Source organism: Electrona antarctica (assembly GCF_951216825.1).
Source record: "Electrona antarctica genome assembly, chromosome: 13".
Lineage (NCBI taxonomy): Eukaryota > Metazoa > Chordata > Actinopteri > Myctophiformes > Myctophidae > Electrona > Electrona antarctica.
The window spans coordinates 42012524-42035056 of NC_136794.1; the positions used below are offsets into that span (position 1 = coordinate 42012524).

General features: G+C 47.7%; 1 protein-coding gene across 1 annotated transcript in view; it reads right to left on the bottom strand.

Annotated features, from left to right (window-relative positions):
- The window catches only part of LOC306934992 (mannosyl-oligosaccharide 1,2-alpha-mannosidase IB-like), a gene marked incomplete at its 3' end in the record, with an annotated part of 165797 nt that overhangs the window by 69878 nt on the left and 73386 nt on the right, over nucleotides 1-22533 (bottom strand). The window lies entirely within an intron of this gene.

Consider the following 22533-nt stretch of genomic DNA (forward strand, 5'->3'; position numbering starts at 1 on the left):
AGCGAACCAGGAGAAAACCCATCAGGCCCGTTGAGGGAGAACACGAGCGAACCAGGAGAAAACCCATCAGGCCCGTTGAGGGAGAACACGAGCGAACCAGGAGAAAACCCATCAGGCCCGTTGAGGGAGAACACGAGCGAACCAGGAGAAAACCCATCAGGCCCGTTGAGGGAGAACACGAGCGAACCAGGAGAAAACCCATCAGGCCCGTTGAGGGAGAACACGAGCGAACCAGGAGAAAACCCATCAGGCCCGTTGAGGGAGAACACGAGCGAACCAGGAGAAAACCCTGTGTCGGGGACAACGGATTTTTACAATGCCATTCGTTTATTTAACCCATTTAGACCTGAGGACGATTCTACAAATGCCTTCTAAATACTGACAAAACCCATGTTTCTATGTCTGTGGTTCTCACACATTTTCATGTCAAGGACCCCCAAAAATATATGTAATTGGCTGCCGACCCCATCAGTTCCAGGGACCTCCCCAGAAGCAAAGATTTGAGTTAAAAACATTCGCTCTGAAAGAATATATATTCAAAGATTTTCACCACGTTTTCACGATGAGCGCGCTATGAGCTTGTAGATCAACTATTTTTCAAAAGCTAAAGTATAACATGATGCTTAAAACACCAAAAGGGGTTGGCGTACCGAATGGCTTAGTGCCGTAGTCTCACAGAGTACAGTTTGTGAAAGGAAATGAAGAATCCAGACACATGGCACAGCAAGGAAACAACTGTATTACTGTCAACACTCTTCATTATGGCTCCCCACAGGCCCTCTGCCAACGTTGTTGTCTCCAGGACTGCATGAATACCGCCCGAGCCTAAACAAACCGTCGCTGTCAGGCAGGAACTCCTTATTGCCATATTTTAATGTTCTCAATGTTCTCTCTGCAGTGCTTTCACGCCCGTGCACTTGCTGTAGTTGAGACGTTTCTCATTGGCTGTACTGACAACCCATCGTCCTGACTAAATGTTTTTTTTTGTGGCTTTCGCCATAAAATATTTTTTATGGGGGGGTTGTTTTCACGTCACTAGCGGACAGTAATGCTGCCGTGATGCAGAAGCAAGTCCAGTCTGGGTGAAATTCGCATTGGGCCCGTTGGTCACGGACAGAACACGGCCAAACGGGCCGGGCTTGCAGGGCTCTACCTCTAGCCGACCTCTCAGCCATGGCATATAAGGCAGCAGCTGGTAATTAATTGATGTCATCGTTTAGCTTAGGTCTTACTTGACCACACTACAGCGACACAAAAGCATTAAAAGTAGCAGATCCGCATCTGCACATTTAAAAAAAAAAAATTGGGAATTTGAATCCTGAAAAAGTAACAGTTTTGGACATAATAAGGGTTCCACCCGACAGACCAAAAAATAAATAAATGCATGGTCGCATGAAATGCATCTTATAATAATATACTGCCTTCATTATACAAAACTTAAAAGATGGGATTGGGAACTGAATTAGAGCACTGGTTTTCAACCAGTGGTCCTTGAGAGGGTTCCAGGTGGTCCCCAGCTAAATGATGGTGAGTAGGTAACCAAATGGACCCTTATAGATCTTTAACTCTTGAGAGTGTAAAATGAAACCATATGGACCCGTAAGGCTCAATTTGGTTTAATTTTACATTCTCAAGAGTTAAATTATCGTTAAGCATCTGCATTACTTCATTTACAAGAAGTCTACACAATTAGAGAATGTTGAAGAATTGTTATTTTGATCGTTGAGCATTGAACAAACATTGATGAAAATAACTTAGCTTCCGCCGCAATCGGTGTATGAATGTGTGTGTGAATGGGTGAATGTAATGCACAATCTATGTAAAGCGCCTTGGATAAAGGCGCTATATAAATGCACCATTTACCATTTACCAGGTTGCTCTTAGTCAGGTCGGTGGTCTCTGGGTCAACATCATCTGTTGAAAACCACTATATTAGAGAATAATCTGTAGCTCTCCTTCCAGGAGAGTTGACACAGAGAATGATGTCCCACAGCCTAGGCTAGTGCTCGTGTTCTCTAGGCCGTGACAGTCCCGTTGATGGCACACAAAATGCAGAGATCATTTACCTGAAGATTGCTTTTAAATGGGAAAATGGGGCATTTATATAGCGTAGCGTGCCTTTTATCCAAAGCGCTTTAAATACAATTACGTCAATGCATTCAGCACCATTCACATACGGTACATATACCCGACCATAGAGGCAACAACCTGCGCTGTCCACAGACGGACGGACACACGGACGGACGGAGTGCAAAACCTGTCTCACTGTCTGCCTACGAAATCCTCCTGTCTGTCTGCCAGTCTACGTGCTTTCCGCTATCCGTCTGTGTGATCTGCCCATGCAGGCTTCCATGCAGGGAGTGTTGAGGGTCCAGATTCTCCTGCTGCGCGTCTCCTGTAGCTGTCGCTCCCCTGCAGCAGTGAGCCAGCCAAGTTAATAAAGCCTGGGGCGCAGGACATTCACTGTGATCTTGGCCCGCTGGCTTTCCATGACGGAGACCGCGCACGCACGCACCCACGCACCCACGCACGCACGCACACACGCACCCACGCACGCACAGAGTAGGCCTGTCAGTTATTACATGACCGTCTAATCGCAATTATTTGAGATAATCGCAAATATTTGTTGCATAATCGTCATAACACTAACACGTCACGTTTTGAGCTTGTAGTTTAGCTATTTCCACAATTCATCCATTTATTTTTTTGTAAGTATAAAGTAATTAAATATGTATGTATTACTAATTTGTTATATGACTAGCCTGGGTTCCAGCCTGAATCGTTGCGTACCGTGATTCTGAATTGTCACTGCGCTACTCAGTGTGGACAGAGGCTGCTTGACTTGCATTTCATAACATCACCTGTTACGTAGCGCTGTTGTTGCTGATACGTCATCAGCCAGCGCCACTCCATCCATGCTTCTCACTGTTGAAAAACATAGCGCCATTCGAGACTTGAGAGTAAAAGTAAACTATTTAGTAGTCCACTGTCAGATTCAGTAGTACAAAAAAATTATAATATGGCTGTGTGGGGTGAGTTTAGTGAATGATAAGGGGACGATGCAGGGCAACAGCAGTAGCTGCGCGGTGCGCATTGATAAGATGCCAAACTGGTGTTTTTCCTCAACCCAGACCAATCAGAAGCCACGGTTCCATTTCAACCTTTCATATGCCTCGACACACGCACGTTCTGATCACTGTTCCAAGCGAGGCCTCATCAAATTCTAATTGAACCCATATGCCAAGGACAGGAGTGACTGCGTGGGGACTGGGGTTGTTTGACAATGTTAACAAACTGCTTATTTGAAGCACCTCGGCATACTAATTGGACAACACACTGATCAAGTGTGATTGATCGGATCTGGCAGGCGCAGCTGCAGTCATCGTAGTATAGTTGCCGCAAAGGCAAGAAACAAACAAACAAACTTATGGGAAACTGGTTTTTAGACTTCAAAGTGTCCCCGGGGCAGGCCTTCAAATGCCAAAGTAGCTAGCAGAGTACATTAAAGGGATACCTCACCGCTGGAAGAAACTGCAGTCACTCAATGTTAATAGTATTTGTAGTAGATAACAGTAGCACAATTTGAAATTTGCACCCTATGGCCAGAAAAATAATGTAGTCTGTGTGTTTGACTAGGATTTGACTGGATTACTACAGTGTCCATAATGCTTTGGTGCACTCACCCCACCTTGTGGAGAGGGGGGAGGGCTGTGTTACGGAGACAACATGTAGTCCAAGGACTATTGAAAGAGGACGGGAAGCGAAGACCATACGGTGGACTCCATGTTGCTCCCTGGAAGGAAAGAAACATGCGCAATGCGCTATATGCAGCCAACACTTCTGCGTTCAGCTTCCTTGGGTCTCAATTGCGCATGTTTCTTTCCTAATTTCTTGTTTCTTGCCTAATTATAAAAAAAAGTTATGTGTTTGATGGGCCCCCGCTGTCCAGTCGCTAGTCTCGTTACCTCCCGTTGTTGTCGATCGCATTGTTAGTGTTGTGGCTATTGTTAGCTGCTACACAAACATTCACAACATCCGGTCCGTCGGTAAAAGTGCTCCGGGCGCTATAAACGATGGGCACATTTTATTAATGGATTAATAACCCCGGGCCCTTAAGGTGTTAACAGATACAAGGAAAGATTGATCAGCATTTGGCTGCTATTAATTTCCTATCCCAGTGGCCACGCCTCAAACATTACGGTCGTAGATCTTCCAGGGGAACTTGCTGTTTGGCTTATTGGCCGCCCAAACGAAGGCAGCCACCTGTTTGGTTGTTACTGTAGCTACATCTCTCCAAGCGGCGCATTTGCAAATTAATGGGACGTCTCTAGGCAGGCATGTTAAGTGTGTCGGAGGGTTCCGGCGCGTCTGCCATCTTTAATCTCTGGCGGGTTCAAAAAGGGAGCGGGTGGGAGCGTTATTTTGGCTTATGAAAAGCTTCATAATCTTGTATCTTTCTTGTTAACCACTCAAGCCTTATGCTACGTTCACACCTACGAAGCTAGAAAAAAAAGCAAAGCTAAAATGATTTCGAAGCAGCTTTTTTTTAGAAAGTGGGCGTGTACAAGGTACCTGTCAGTCAAGCGGCCTGGACTGGCCTTGAGACGAGACAGAAAATAGGCAGTCCGAGCAGACGCGCATTTCACACCATACAGTATATATTTCCTCAGACAATTAATAGCAAATAATTAGCTGATCTACAAGCTCACACTGTACTGTGGATATGCAATTCCCCACTATTTCTGAACATTTCACCTATAATGTTATAATACTGTAATAATGCCAAAATTAGGATGAAAACAGCAGATCTATGTTGTGTTGCTACACGTCGCCAGCGAAGAGATTTGGTGTACAGTGAAAAGAGGTGGCCTCTGATAGATTTGGTGTACAGTGAAAAGAGGTGGCCTCTGATAGATTTGGTGTACAGTGAAAAGAGGTGGCCTCTGATAGATTTGGTGTACAGTGAAAAGAGGTGGCCTCTGATAGATTTGGTGTACAGTGAAAAGAGGTGGCCTCTTATAGATTTGGTGTACAGTGAAAAGAGGTGGCCTCTTATAGATTTGGTGTACAGTGAAAAGAGGTGGCCTCTGATAGATTTGGTGTACAGTGAAAAGAGGTGGCCTCTTATAGATTTGGTGTACAGTGAAAAGAGGTGGCCTCTGATAGATTTGGTGTACAGTGAAAAGAGGTGGCCTCTTATAGATTTGGTGTACAGTGAAAAGAGGTGGCCTCTTATAGATTTGGTGTACAGTGAAAAGAGGTGGCCTCTTATAGATTTGGTGTACAGTGAAAAGAGGTGGCCTCTTATAGATTTGGTGTACAGTGAAAAGAGGTGGCCTCTTATAGATTTGGTGTACAGTGAAAAGAGGTGGCCTCTTATAGATTTGGTGTACAGTGAAAAGAGGTGGCCTCTGATAGATTTGGTGTACAGTGAAAAGAGGTGGCCTCTTATAGATTTGGTGTACAGTGAAAAGAGGTGGCCTCTGATAGATTTGGTGTACAGTGAAAAGAGGTGGCCTCTTATAGATTTGGTGTACAGTGAAAAGAGGTGGCCTCTGATAGACGCGTGAGAGATTCAACAGAGTATATACGTTTTAAGTGGTTAAGAGATTAACCCATTTTGACCTGAGATCAGATTCTAAAAATGTCCTCTACATCCTGACAGTTTTCTGAAAAAGCTATGTTTCTATGTCAGTGGTTCTTCGATTTTTCAAAAATAGCAGACCTACAAGCTCGTAGCGCGCCACTCGGTGGCGCGCTATGAGCTTGTAGATCTGCTATTTTTCAATAGCTAAAGCATAACATAATGCTAACACCAAAAGGGGTTCCCGCCCAAAATGGGTTAAATCAGAAATGGGCATATTTATTGGCAACAACTGTGTGAACCAACATCTACAGATAGTGAACTCTATAATATTGATGCTAACAATCATGAACCCAGATAAGTGTTCCCATTAGCCCTGAACAATTAACCCAAACAGGTGCCATATCTTGTTTTTTTTTTAGCTTTTGGAAGGACCCAAAAGTCACGTGCACAAGAATCCCCAGGAATCCCAGATGGGAGTACAACAGTAGCACCAGCTGGTAGTTCTTTTTTTTTTTTTTTTTTACTGTAGTTGGCTAGCTTTGCGGTAGCTACTCTACTGGAAATCTGGCAGGTCACCAACCAACCATCATCTATTTGCCAAACCACATCAACAGCACAGCCTGTGGTGCTCATATCCCACGAGCGTGCTCATCCCGTCTTCATGATTGCAAGGAGTTTTGCTGAGGACCAAGAGAAAGTCTTACGTTGCGTGGCAAGTCCACTGTCTGGATGAGTGATTCTCCAGGACAGGGCCGTGCGCTACGAACGGGGGCACGTGGTATGGATGGTGGCCAGCCAGCCACCACCGTTGCCAGATTTGTCTAGAGAAATAAACAACGAGGTCTGTGAAGACAAGAAGAGACTATACTACTGTACTGTACTGTACTGTAGGGACTTACCCCCAATCCAACCCTTGATGCCGAGTGTCAAGCAGGGAGGCACTGGGTCCCATTTTTAGAGTCTTTGGTATGACCCAGCCGGGGATCGAACCCCAACCTCCCAGTCTCAGGGCGGACACTCTAACCACAAGGCCCTGCGACATACTAGCGTCATGTCCAGGGGGTGTACTTGTAAATCAAGCTGCCTCACGCTACAGAAACAGGAGATAGGCTCCTGCCCTATGGGCCTCATGGCTTGGCAAGGCTACTTACTACGTACTGTACTACTGTAGGCCACGTGAACACTTCAAACATACATCTGATCGTCACTTCACAGCGTCATCAGGATGGAGATATAGAACTTTGAAATGGAAAATAAATGTCACTTCAGCAGGTGTATTATCCACTCCGCAATTGCAGTATTAAATGAACTGCCTCGTTGACACGCGGTGTATACAGATGCATTGATAGAGTCTAACTGTCTAATAGCTGTATGTTATGTTGTATGCTACTGTTGTTCATGTTGAACAGGCTGTGAACAAACAAAATATCCCTCGGGGATAATAACAGCCTATAGGTAATCTAAATATAAGTGAGCCACAAACAACGTATCCCTGCTGGTATAATTATGTGTCTTGTCTTCATTTATTTCTACATTAAACACTGAAGGTAGAGGAACCGTTCTCGGGAAAACAAATGGTGATATTGACAACAGACTTGACATTCCAACAACAGCAGCCTTCGCAGGCCCATTGAAAGAGAGAGTTATGACATTGTCTGATATCGCTGCTGCTGCCGCCACGCCGCCATCACGTTGGTTTATGTACTGTAGCGAGCACGCCTCAGTATAACACAGACGAATGGGGTTCAACGCTGGAACTACACAGTTCCAGCAGCAGCGGCTGGAACTATTGATCTAGCGAAGAGAGAGCGTTAGCAAGAGACTGCCTCCCCAAGGCTATGCTAAGCACAACTTACAGTGTGCATTGTCTGTGAGCGTTAAGGTCGGGATCGTGCTGCTCTGCAGGCCGCGTTATAGCTATAGCGGATACAGAAAAGGTAGCGTCAGAATCAGAATTACTTTATTGTCAAACCCTTTAAAAAATACAAATATTTTCTTGGTTCTAGTTCCGAACCAACTTTTAGGGTTCTGAAACAATTAATTTTTAGTGGAAACACTTTAACCCATTCTGGGCGGGAACCCCTTTTGGTGTTTTAACTAAGCATTATGTTATACTTTAGCTATTGAAAAATAGCAGATCTACAAGCTTGTAGGTCTGCTATTTTAGAAAAATCGTGAAAATGCGGCACAAATCTTTGAATATATATATTCTTTCAGAAGACTTTTTTTTATTTCGACATCAGGCCTAAATGGGTTAAACTGGACTGGTTCAATATTAGGCGGGGAAAACAATAACTGAACCGGTTCAACCCAAGGAAGAAAAGGGCTCAATGTGAGGTTAATGAGTTTCATAACTCTCTCTCTCTCCGTGTCTCACGGCCTTGTGTCATGGATGGAACGGACCTATCCTATGATTACAATTTCATTTGCGGCACCAATTTAACACTCATTGAGTCACATTGGCCTTCAATATAGAGCTGTGTAATTTCTTAAAGCACTGTCATTAGTACCGCTAATTCACGCCAATGTCTGCTCCTTTGGAAAACGAATGCCAATTCGGTACGAGGGTGGAGATGACGCTAAGTGTAGCCTATTATTAGCCCACCATCTTTGTCACGCATTGCCCCAGTGGCAATTGAATCTCAAGGCATGGTATTATAAACACTGCAATCTAAGCAAGACAAATGCAGTGGTAATGCCATCAGTGAAGGGTAATGGTACAGTGGGTTGCTTTGCCGAGAAGAGCTACAGTCTAGCTACAGAATATGAGAGGTTGTCATGGGGTTAACTATAGCATGGGTCTTCAACAGGGGGTCCTACAGGGGTTAACTATAGCATGGGTCTTCAACAGGGGGTCCTACAGGGGTTAACTATAGCATGGGTCTTCAACAGGGGGTCCTACAGGGGTTAACTATAGCATGGGTCTTCAACAGGGGGTCCTACAGGGGGGGGTCTCCAAATATTTGCGTGAATGGAATTTTACACTAACCACTTGAACCTCAGCATCCCTAATTCTGAGGGGAACTTTAGCCGAAAATAGCAGATCTACAAGCACTGTGCTTGCCTTGTTCAGTAGATTGGCTTGTAGATGGGCTATTTTAGGGAATATTTTTTTGTAGAGGGAAAAGAGAGCAGATCAAGTTCAGATCCAAAAGGTCAAGTTTACCTAGTATTTACAAGTGAGGGTTTAAGTGGTTAAATGTCTGAAAATACACATTAACATGAGTCCAATAATAAAAACAAAAGATAAGTCAACAAACCAAAAAGACATTCATTTACACTGTCAAAACGTCTATGAAGCCATCTATGAAATGAAATCTCAGAAAAAGTTGATTATTATTATTACGGTGTTTACCCGACTCTCGTCATTTTGTTCTAATCATTCATTTGTGATGCTGTCACGCTGTGACTGGTTGTCTATCCCGTCTGTGTTATGAGGTGTACTGTACACTACACATGCAGTACGCTGCCCCCACATGGTGGTTTGTATTAACAGCAGCCCGGTGCAGCATAAGTGCGATCACCCTAAAGCGACTGTATTGAGAGTACTGGCGACATATATACAGTATCCAACTTAACCCAATTTGGGCGGGAACCCCTTTTGGTGTTTTAAGCATTATGTTATACTTCAGCTATTGAGAAATAGCAGATCTACAAGCTCATAGCGTGGCACCGAGTGACACGCTATGAACTTGTAGGTCTGCTATTTTTTAAAAATCGTGAAAATGTGGCGCAAATCGTTGAATATATATTCTTTCAGGGCGAACGTTTTTAACTCAAATCTTTGCTTCTGTGAGGTCCCTAGAACAACATATTTTACAGACGGGGGTCGGCGGCCAAATACATATAATTCTAGGGGTCCTTGACGTGAAATCGTTTGAGAACCACTGACATAGAAACACATGTTTTTTCAGAAAACTGTCTTTAGAAGGCATTTGTAGAATCGTTCTCAGGTCTAAATGGCTTAAAACCAGCGTCAACGGGATACAGATGCATGGGCACCAACATGTAACCAATCAGGAACGTTACACATCGTAGAACTTTTTTAATAAACGTTTGAATACATTTCATGGCTTATATTAGCCTATTATAATTGTCATTCCCTATTAGTTGTACTATTATATAATATTTACGTTGATGGCTTGCTCATTTTAAATAGATTATAGTCTGGTGAGGCTGCAGAATTAATTTCTCGTTTTTGTATTCAGGTCAGTGGGTGGTTCCTACACTGGATGATTGATACGAGGTGGTAATGACTGTGGTTCCTCCTCCGCGATAACATGGAAGGCTTCACGAAGGTATGGGAACCAGTCTTGGATACAGTGGACCCTTCTAGACTGCGCTTCAATGTACCTTATTGAATGGTAGCGAATAACAAAGACTCTGGTGACCTGTAATGTACAATCATGTCAAGACTGTGGTGTACTCGTTTTGTCTTGTTTTTTTTGTTTGTATTTTGTTTTTTGTCTGTGCATTGTAATGTCCGTATTGTGGTACGTGTTGTTTTCCTATGTTGTGTTAAAAAAAAGAAAATGTGTGGTTCTATATACATTGAATTGCGATTGAACAGCTGTGAAATTTCAGAGCCTCAATAAAAATACAGTGAAAGGTCAGTGGGTGGTGGTGCGGCGCACCAGCGCCCCCTATTGACAGGCCGCCACTGGTTAAACAGCTGCATTACTTAATTTACAAGAAGTCTACACAATTAGAGAATGTAAAATAATTGTTACTTATGATCAACATTTCAATACAGCATGGAATTGTGAGAAAGTATTATCCAATGACAACAAAATATAAGTCTTGAGGCTGAGTCGAGGCTACGTACATCTCATCAGATGGTTGTCCGTGGCTCAAATGTCGAATAAATAAAGGGCCGTGATATGAAAAGGGTTGAAAACCACTGCCCTAGATCAGGGGTTCTCAACCCGTGGGTCGCGACCCCTCGGGGGGTCGGCAAATTATTTTAGGGGGTCCCCAAATTATTTTTAAAAAAATATATATATATATATATTTTTTTTAAGTTTTATTTTCACGATTTTTCAAAAATAGCAGACCTACAAGCTCGTAGCGCGCCACCGTAGATCTGCTATTTTTCAATAGCTAAATTATAACAATGCTTCAAACACCAAAAGGGGTTCCCGCCCAAAATGGTTTAAGGTTATTGTAGCAGTCAATTTATATTGGGGGTCGGGAGGGGGCGGGGCGGGGGTCCCGAGACATTGCCAAAGCATTTCCGGGGGTCCCCGGCCAAAAACGTTGAGAAACCACTGCCCTAGATAATATGAAGTAGAGTAAAACATGACGGCCGCCTATGCCTAGCAGAACACATTGGTTGGAAATGTCTATTACACTCCTTAGAATAATTATGTATCCGAGCTCCCACTTAGAAATCAAAAGCGCTCTGCATGCATGGCAGTGTATATACGCTACTTCAACGTATTCAATTTCACCCGTGAACGATATTTGCTTGTTTGCATTGTAGTGCTTCTTTGTTCCTAAAGTGTTGCAAAAAACCAAAACGAAACGACTGATTTCATGAATACTTAGGTTACACACCCGTGGAGAATTGAAGCACTTTAGGCGTTCCAAAATGAATGGTCTGTCCCGCGGTGTCGTTTTAGTTTCCATAAAGGCTGCCATGCCGCTTTTTTTTGGCTTTTTTGTTTCCTTTCAGCTCAGAGCTCACTTACATATATTAAATAATTGAAATCGTTGCGTTCTTATAGTTGTACTTTAGGTGTGCTCTTGGAGAAGCTCCTACAATGCTGTGGCACAATACAGCATTGTAACTGTAGAATACAGTACCTCACCCCCTATGTTATGTGTGTGTCTTTTTTTTTTATATAATTTTTATCCCACGATTTTGTAACCCATTTTTTCACCCCTGTGTCAATTATCTAATGTGATCCTGGGCTCTACACATCCTCCGCCAACCTAGTCCCCATATATGGGGGACATGGGGAGAGCAACGGACTTGAACTCATGCTTCCTTCATGCCTGAGTGTCCAAGTTGCTCCTTTACACCTGACAGGGGGGAGTTTCCCTGGTTGGACGTAGCGCGTGGAAGGAACACGTTATTCCAACCAGTTCCTTTCCCCTCCATCAGGCGCCCCGGCTGGCCAGGGGGAGGCAGTTTAGAGACCAGGATTACTGCATATTTTTTGTGAGGGTACCTACCCTAGGGGACACGGGGAGAACATGCAAACTCCACACAGAAAGGCCCTTTAGCCAACCCCGCCTCGGGTATGGGCACTGATGACGTGGAGGAGGAAACACGCCGCCAGCACCCACAGCGTCCGGAGCGGGAATCGAACCCAGGACCTTCTAGCTGTGAGGCGACAGCACTACCAACTGTGCCACCGTGTCCCCATGTGTGTGTTTTAATGGCTCACCCTAAGGAAAAAAATAAAAAAACATCCCCCAGGTTCTGGATAGTTTAGGTTACTATAGCGGTGCCCGTTGGGCACTGGCCGGCCTACATGGAACGATGCAAGTTGGAAATGCATGCCCCACCCAGTTATTATACATGCATGTGTCCCTTTTATGCGCATATATGGAGTTCTTTGTCAGGCATGCCCAAATATAGAGTGTATGCAGATGTCAGAACATATTTGTGATGTCAGAACAGGCCAACTCCTGGACAGGTAAGGGGCCCAGTCCACAGGCCAGGCAGAGGCCTTTTGTGGCGGTTCTGGACAACCGTGGGTCCGACCGACTCGACACCGGGCACTGCACTGGAATTGTATCGAATTTGCAGTTTGTGGGGCTAACGGTTGTACACACAGAGACTTGGTGCATTTAGAGATAGATTGAAGATTGTGAGCCAATAGAGTGATTGTTCCGATCGTGGCCTACACACTATACAGTATATGGCCTCCCACTTTCATCTTCAATGTTTAATGCACGGCCAGTTTTCCATTCGTATTGCCTCTGGTTCTCCAGAGACTGGTTGCCCTGTCTATCACGTCACGTGCAATAGAACATCCTCCTCCATCATAACTGAAAAGGCATTCCCACAAACGTGCACGGCTGGCTGAAATGGCCACAGACACAATCTCGCATCTTTTTTTTATCAGCCACGCTGGGCCGGGGTCAGGCTGCCATTGTCTTCCAGAGGCGACGTCGCAGTCGTCCCTCCTATCTATTCTTCTAGATGCTGTTATCTACCCCCCCCCCCCCCCACACACACACACAATCACATGTTGCTATCAGTGTCTCAGAAAAGCAAGGGAACCATAAATCAAACCTTTGCTGTCGCTCTGTTCCATGAGAGAGGATTGGAGAGTTGGAATGGTGCATTCTATTGCTGTGGATGTCTATTACACCCCCCCCCCCCCCCCCCCCACGCGCGCGCGCACACGCACACGCACACGCACACACACACACACACACACACACACACACGCGCACACACACACACACACGTCATGCGTCTCTCCCCTACTCACTTCAGCTGTGTGCCAGTGTCCGTGATATGGCTTCTGTACGGTAGATGTATTAATCATGCTATAATATTATGCACTCGACCTTGCCGTGGAAGTGGCTGCGGGCCCAGCGTTGGCCCCCCCGGTGTTGTGAAGGTCAGGGTTTGGTAGGAGATTAAATAGAACCTCCTGCCGTCAACTCCTCTTTGGCTGCTCCTGGATACAGCTTTAACAAAAACAAACTAAAAACTAAACAAAAGTGCAGCGAGTACAGCACGTTCAACCACAGTTAGGGCTGGAACTATCGACTGTCTTCTTGGTATCCAAACCGGGGGAAAGGAAATAACCTGCGTGATAACCCTGCGATAAACAATGCCAAGGACATCAGCACAGGTTATTTCACAGAGTGTGCACTTCCCACATAGCATCTTCAATGCCTTAAGTGCTCTTGAACAACTGTCAAAACTGCTCTCTTTGTAATCATTTGCCCCTTCTCTTTTTCTTCTTGTTGATGCGTTGGGTTTAAGATAGTTGCAGCCCTACGACTGAGTATGACTTGGGTAGGGTTGAACCGATCCGACCGCGTGATCGTAAATCGGGGCCGATCACGTAATTCAGCAAAAAGAAACGTGATCGGGACATATATCGTGATATATTATTATATCGTGATATTATACTGGATATTGTCTGTGATTTTGGATATTGTACGATTGTGATATGGCATAAGTGTTCTATAAAAATCGGATCGGGAAAAACTCGGTATCGGCAGATAATCAAAATCAAATGATCGGACTCGGATCGGGAGCAGAAGAACGTTATCGGGACATCCCTAGTTTTGGGGATACGTGCGAGAGAGGATAAACCAACTGCCCTTTTTAAGTGACGCGGTCCCGCAGCGACACGTCGTCAAGATAGAAACGGGAAATGGAAAAGACAGGTATTCATCACACTGGGACCGCCGCCGACTGCTGCAACAAAACCTGATTAACATTCAAATGTACACACAAAAGGGCTCTCAGTAAGTAAGAGGCACGTGAAATTGGAATTCGAGACAGACGGTGCCACTGCCAAGGGCACAGCGCTTTGGATTCATAAGCAGTTTGCATGGCACCCACATTGCGTTTTATTGTGATTTTCTGTTTTAAATGCCATCTGCATTTCAAAAAAGGTGGAGTAAAGGCATTTGCTGAACTGCTGGTGAACTGTTGCAGATGCCTTTACGACGAGTCACAGGCAGACAGACGTTCTATTCTCACACGATTGGTTCGCTAGCGACAGCGTCCATCCACGGAGCGGCGTGGGGGCAGGGAAGACATCCATTTTTACTCTAAATCACTCTTCCCTCGGATCACAGGGCCTCTATGATGCAACAGCAGAGAGAGAGAGAGAGAGAGAGAGAGAGATGGATGTGTGTACCTGCCTGCGCGCGTGCGTGCGTGCGTGCGAGAGAGAGAAGGAAGGTTATAGGGAGAAGACGGATTGTGTTGACTGACTAGAGAGAGAGAGAGAGTACAGGTGAGTGTAGGATTATAGGATTAATTACAGGCGTATAGGATGAGAAGGTCGACACAGTCATACGTGTCAAAGCGTCCCTCAGCAAGACACTTGAGCCCTATAAGTGCTCTCTGCAGGGCGCCGTGTTAATAACACCCACTGCTAGAGTCAGGAGAAGTAAATGCTAGGAGGACTCATTCCACAAAATGTGCAAATGTACAGTGACAAGAAATACCCCATAGGAGTGGGGACTAAATGAGTCATTATGATCTATCTCTGTGTGTGAGTGTGTGTGTGTGTGTGTGTGTGTGTGTGTGTGTGTGGGGGGGGGCAGCCTCTCTCCTTCTGCCTCTCTCTGCCAGTCTGCCGTTGTGCGAATATCTAAAATAACGGAGGAAGCAGCTGTGTGTGAACGCCTACTGTACCAGCGGGGTACAGATGAAATCACCACCTCCCTGCGCGCCGACGCAGCTCTGAATGCCGTGAGGCAGAGAGAAACAGGGACCTTACAGGGGATTTTTACTAAACTAAAAGATTGATTCTCAAAGTGTGGTGTGTGTGTGTGTGTGTGTGGGGGGGGGGGGGGGGGGGGGGTCCCTAATAACAGACAACTCATGGACGGCAGTGGGTCAGAGGTAGAGTGGCCAGATGGGAACCGCAAGGTTCCCAGTTCCCCTAACCCGCGGCTCCCCCAGAGTTAGTGTCGAAGTGTCCTTGAGCAAGACTCTGAACCCCTACTTGCTCCCGATGTGTAGCCGGTTGGTGCCTTGCATGATTTCCTCTGGCATTGGTGTGTCATGAATGGGTGAATGCACTGCCCTGTAATCTCTGTAAAGCGCCTTGGATAAAGGCACTATATAAATGCACAATTTACCATTTACCATTCATGAAGCTCAATTTGGAAGATTTAGCTGCATATACTGAATACTGATGCATCTCCGTCACCGGCATGTTCATGTGAGGCTGGTACCGCAGCAAAAGAACATGTTCGTGTGAGGCTGGTACCGCAGCAAAAGAACATGTTCGTGTGAGGCTGGTACCGCAGCAAAAGCCTGGGAAATGGACAATGCCATTGTACAGTAATAAACAACCACAGCCAAGGGACTCAACCAATCTGCAATTTGACACTCTTGTCAGAATTGTTTTATTTTACGTGGCACTGCCCTGCCACACCGAAGGCCGCTGGTCGAGGAGAGGGGGGGGGGGGGGGGGGGGGAACCAAATGGACCCTTGGAGTGTGAGAGTGTACACTCGAAGGTCGACATGTAGCCTCTCTCTCTCGTCCAATCGCAATGTTGTCATGGTGACTGTCCGTCCTGTTTAATGGAACCAAATGGACCCTAACGGGTCCATTTGGTTGCATTTGTACACTCTCAGAATTAAATTAACTTTGATTTTACAATATACATTGGGGTCCCAGAGATAGAAATGCCATTGAATGGGGGTCCGTAGCCTATTTCAGGTCAAACCTGGGGGTCCTTGATATGAACATCGGTGAAAATGACTGCCAGAGCCATGAAAATCTTCTCTTATGGGGCTTCCTTGGCATATATTTTCTAATGGGGGTCCGCCGGCTAATGGGTGTCAACTTGGGGGTCCTTGACATGAAAAAGTTTTGGAACCACTGAACTAGACCACTCATGAATGACAAAGCTGTTGCAGACAAGGATTACATTGAGCTGGTAGTGCTCACGGTTACAGAGTGAGTACCACTTCTACAGACTTCTGTTCTGATTACATTGAGCTGGTAGTGCTCACGGTTACAGAGGGAGTACCACTTCTACAGACTTCTGTTCTGATTACATTGAGCTGGTAGAGCTCACGGTTACAGAGCGAGTACCACTTCTACAGACTTCTGTTCTGATTACATTGAGCTGGTAGAGCTCACGGTTACAGAGTGAGTACCACTTCTACAGACTTCTGTTCTGATTACATTGAGCTGGTAGTGCTCACGGTTACAGAGTGAGTACCACTTCTACAGACTTCTGTTCTGATTACATTGAGCTGGTAGTGCTCACGGTTACAGAGCGAGTACCACTTCTACAGACTTCTGTTCTGATTACATTGAGCTGGTAGTGCTCACGGTTACAGAGCGAGTACCACTTCTACAGACTTCTGTTCTGATTACATTGAGCTGGTAGTGCTCACGGTTACAGAGCGAGTACCACTTCTACAGACTTCTGTTCTGATTACATTGAGCTGGTAGTGCTCACGGTTACAGAGTGAGTACCACTTCTACAGACTTCTGTTCTGATTACATTGAGCTGGTAGTGCTCACGGTTACAGAGTGAGTACCACTTCTACAGACTTCTGTTCTGATTACATTGAGCTGGTAGTGCTCACGGTTACAGAGTGAGTACCACTTCTACAGACTTCTGTTCTGTTCCATCTTAAAATGAGTTTGGCACCCCTGGGCTGGGGGAACAGAGGCAGGACTACAGCAGATGACACAACGAAGGACGCAATCATGTCACACTCCGGGGGTATTGGGATGTTATACTGTACTCCGTACTGTACTTGAACGTCGTTTAAGTAGCTAGGACTCATAAAATGTCCCTGGGATCCCATCTAAAAGACCATCCCCCTGGGTCCCGGGACCCATTACATTGAAATGAAAACCTATTTACATCACTGCATACTGTAGGCAGGAAGGATGCATCCAGCTAGTGTTAGGTGACGTAAGAAAGACCTCCCTTTGACCTTATAATCAGGAATGTAATAAGAAGGGACAGTGACCATTGACCTTATAATCAGAAATGTTATTAAGAGGGGACAGTGACCTTTGACCTTATAATCAGAAATGTTATTAAGAGGGGACAGTGACAGCTGTAGGAATAAAAGGCATTATGGATTAGACCTTACTTCCCCCCCCCCCCCACCCCCACCCACCACCACACGCAAGACAACGATCCACCCCGTTGAAGAATTCACAGATAGTTTCCCACGCCACTGGTCAACAAGCCCCATACTGTACCAGGGGGTCCCCACAGCATACCAGGGGGTCCCCACAGCATACCAGGGGGTCCTCACAGCATACCAGGGGGTCCCCACAGCATACCAGGGGTCCCCACAGCATACCAGGGGGTCCCCACAGCATACCAGGGGGTCCCCACAGCATACCAGGGGGTCCCCACAGCATACCAGGGGTCCCCACAGCATACCAGGGGGTCCCCACAGCATACCAAGGGGTCCCCAAGGCATACCAGGGGATCCCCACAGCATACCAGGGGGTCCCCACAGCATACCAGGGGGTCCCCACAGCATACCAGGGGGTCCACACAGCATACCAAGGGGTCCCCAAGGCATACCAGGGGATCCCCACAGCATACCAGGGGGTCCCCACAGCATACCAGGGGGTCCCCACAGCATACCAGGGGGTCGCCACAGCATACCAGGGAGTCCCCACAGCATACCAGGGGGTCCCCACAGCATACCAAGGGGTCCCCACAGCATACCAGGGGGTCCCCACAGCATACCAGGGGGTCCCCACAGCATACCAGGGGGTCCCCACAGCATACCAAGGGGTCCCCACAGCATACCAGGGGGTCCCCACAGCATACCAGGGGGTCCCCACAGCATACCAGGGGTCCCCACAGCATACCAGGGGGTCCCCACAGCATACCAGGGGGTCCCCACAGCATACCAGGGGGTCCCCACAGCATACCAAGGGGTCCCCACAGCATACCAAGGGGTCCTCACAGCATACCAGGGGGTCCCCACAGCATACCAGGGGGTCCCCACAGCATACCAGGGGGTCCCCACAGCATACCAGGGGGTCCCCACAGCATACCAGGGGGTCCCCACAGCATGCCAGGGGGTCCCCACAGCATACCAGGGGGTCCCCACAGCATACCAAGGGGTCCCCACAGCATACCAGGGGGTCCCCACAGCATACCAGGGGGTCCCCACAGCATACCAGGGGGTCCCCACAGCATACCAGGGGGTCCCCACAGCATACCAGGGGGTCGCCACAGCATACCAGGGGGTCCCCACAGCATACCAGGGGTCCCCACAGCATACCAGGGGGTCCCCACAGCATACCAGGGGGTCACCCTAGCATACCAGGGGGTCCCCACAGCATACCAGGGGGTCACCCTAGCATACCAGGGGGTCCCCACAGCATACCAGGGGGTCCCCACAGCATGCCAGGGGGTCCCCACAGCATGCCAGGGGGTCCCCACAGCATACCAGGGGGTCCCCACAGCATACCAGGGGGTCCCCACAGCATACCAGGGGGTCACCCTAGCATACCAGGGGGTCCCCACAGCATACCAGGGGGTCACCCTAGCATACCAGGGGGTCCCCACAGCATACCAGGGAGTCCCCACAGCATACCAGGGGGTCCCCACATCATACCAGGGGGTCCCCACAGCATACCAGGGGGTCCCCACAGCATACCAGGGGGTCCCCACAGCATACCAGGGGGTCCCCACAGCATACCAGGGGGTCCCCACAGCATACCAGGGGGTCCCCACATCATACCAGGGGGTCCCCACAGCATACCAGGGGGTCCCCACAGCATACCAGGGGGTCCCCACATCATACCAAGGGGTCCCCACAGCATACCAGGGGGTCCCCACAGCATACCAGGGGGTCCCCACAGCATACCAGGGGGTCCCCACAGCATACCAGGGGGTCCCCACAGCATACCAGGGGGTCCCCTCAGCATACCAGGGAGTCCCCACAGCATACCAGGGGGTCCCCACAGCATACCAGGGGTCCCCACAGCATACCAGGGGGTCCCCACAGCATACCAGGTGGTCCCCACAGCATACCAGGGGGTCCCCACAGCATACCAGGGGGTCCCCACAGCATACCAGGGGGTCCCCACAGCATACCAAGGGGTCCCCACAGCATACCAGGGGGTCCCCACAGCATACCAGGGGGTCCCCACAGCATACCAGGGGTCCCCACAGCATACCAGGGGGTCCCCACAGCATACCAGGGGGTCCCCACAGCATACCAAGGGGTCCCCACAGCATACCAAGGGGTCCTCACAGCATACCAGGGGGTCCCCACAGCATACCAGGGGGTCCCCACAGCATACCAGGGGGTCCCCACAGCATACCAGGGGGTCCCCACAGCATACCAGGGGGTCCCCACAGCATACCAGGGGGTCCCCACAGCATGCCAGGGGGTCCCCACAGCATACCAGGGGGTCCCCACAGCATACCAAGGGGTCCCCACAGCATACCAGGGGGTCCCCACAGCATACCAGGGGGTCCCCACAGCATACAGGGGGTCCCCACAGCATACCAGGGGGTCACCCTAGCATACCAGGGGGTCCCCACAGCATACCAGGGGGTCACCCTAGCATACCAGGGGGTCCCCACAGCATACCAGGGGGTCCCCACAGCATGCCAGGGGGTCCCCACAGCATGCCAGGGGGTCCCCACAGCATACCAGGGGGTCCCCACAGCATACCAGGGGGTCCCCACAGCATACCAGGGGGTCACCCTAGCATACCAGGGGGTCCCCACAGCATACCAGGGGGTCACCCTAGCATACCAGGGGGTCCCCACAGCATACCAGGGAGTCCCCACAGCATACCAGGGGGTCCCCACATCATACCAGGGGGTCCCCACATCATACCAGGGGGTCCCCACAGCATACCAGGGGGTCCCCACAGCATACCAGGGGGTCCCCACAGCATACCAGGGGGTCCCCACAGCATACCAGGGGGTCCCCACAGCATACCAGGGGGTCCCCACATCATACCAGGGGGTCCCCACAGCATACCAGGGGGTCCCCACAGCATACCAGGGGGTCCCCACATCATACCAAGGGGTCCCCACAGCATACCAGGGGGTCCCCACAGCATACCAGGGGGTCCCCACAGCATACCAGGGGGTCCCCACAGCATACCAGGGGGTCCCCACAGCATACCAGGGGGTCCCCTCAGCATACCAGGGAGTCCCCACAGCATACCAGGGGGTCCCCACAGCATACCAGGGGTCCCCACAGCATACCAGGGGGTACCCACAGCATACCAGGGGTCCCCACAGCAAAACGTGTTAATATAGCATCACAATCATTTAAACTACTTTTTAAATATATATTTATTTATGCTTTGGCTATTCGAAAGTAACAGATATACACGCTCATAGCGTGTCACTTTGTGCCACGCTATGAGCTTGCGGATCTGCTATTTTTGTAAATCCGTGAAAAAGATATCCATTTTTCATGCATGTATTTTTTTAAAGAGAACTGTACAATGGCACATTCTGGACACTTGCCGGCGTCGCCAGGCACGTGCCACAAGGCTGAATGGACGCAAGTTCCGCCACACTGGACCCCCACCCACCCCCCATGTGATTTTGGACAGGTCGATGTGGACTTGTGCGAATGACCATTCAGAGCCATGACATGATATTTCTCTTGCCCTCTAGCAATACCTTCAACGGCTGCCCTATTAACAATACATAGGCCAGTTTATGGAAGCCGTCATATAACCCGGGTGGTTTTTGAGTGGTTGCAACCACTCCAAGGAAGAGCAATGTCCGTGTTAAGTTGTTAACCTATGTGTTAACCTATGTGTGTGACTCATAGAGTATATAAAAGGATAGAGACTGAACTGGCGCGAAGCTCCGCCCCCCCAGCTATTCATGTCAGTGGAAGTTGCTCAGTGGCGTTTTGAAGCACCCGGAAGACTGCCGGAAGTACCGTCTCAGAACGTCTACTTCCGCATTTGACCACCAAATTTTGGTGGTCAAATGCGGAAGTGCAACCGAGCGCTCAATGTCAAAGCCCAGCTGCACGGGGTTTCCCGGTCATGAATCCACGGGTCCGCCTGTAGTCCCTCCTCCTACCACTAGGGCCCAGAGCTTCAACGTTGAATAGCCTCACTGGCCCCTTGGTGTGACTATGTGTGTGACTATGAGTACCAGTAGGGGCAAAAGTGGCGCTGTTGTGCCAGAAACAGAGAGAGAGAGATAGTGCTGCACTGTTGCCTCTGCTAATGAGGGAGAGAGAGGGGGGGGGGCTCATTTCATATTGGATACGTGTAAGGGTTTTAAACGGCGTGTACCAACATAAAACACAGCTCATTTCATATTGGATACGTTTAAGGGTTTTAAACGGCGTGTACCAACATAAAACACAGCTCATTTCATATAGGATACGTTTAAGGGTTTTAAACGGCGTGTACCAACATAAAACACAGCTCATTTCATATAGGATACGTTTAAGGGTTTTAAACGGCGTGTACCAACATAAAACACAGCTCATTTCATATAGGATACGTTTAAGGGTTTTAAACGGCGTGTACCAACATAAAACACAGCTCATTTCATATTGGATACGTTTAAGGGTTTTAAACGGCGTGTACCAACATAAAACACAGCTCATTTCATATAGGATACGTTTAAGGGTTTTAAACGGCGTGTACCAACATAAAACACAGCTCATTTCATATTGGATACGTTTAAGGGTTTTAAACGGCGTGTACCAACATAAAACACAGCTCATTTCATATAGGATACGTTTAAGGGTTTTATAATGGCGTGTACCAACATAAAACACAGCTCATTTCAGTGCTTATTGGATACGTTTCCAGGTTTTATAATGGCGTGTACCAATATAAAACACAGCTCATTTCAGTGCTTATTGGATACGTTTCCAGGTTTTATAATGGCGTGTACCAATATAAAACACAGCTCATTTCATATTGGATACGTTTAAGGGTTTTAAACGGCGTGTACCAACATAAAACACAGCTCATTTCATATAGGATACGTTTAAGGGTTTTAAACGGCGTGTACCAACATAAAACACAGCTCATTTCATATTGGATACGTTTAAGGGTTTTAAACGGCGTGTACCAACATAAAACACAGCTCATTTCATATAGGATACGTTTAAGGGTTTTATAATTGGCGTGTACCAACATAAAACACAGCTCATTTCAGTGCTTATTGGATACGTTTCCAGGTTTTATAATGGCGTGTACCAACATAAAACAGCTCATTTCAGTGCATATTGGATACGTTTCCAGGTTTATAACGGCGTGTACCAACATAAAACACTGCT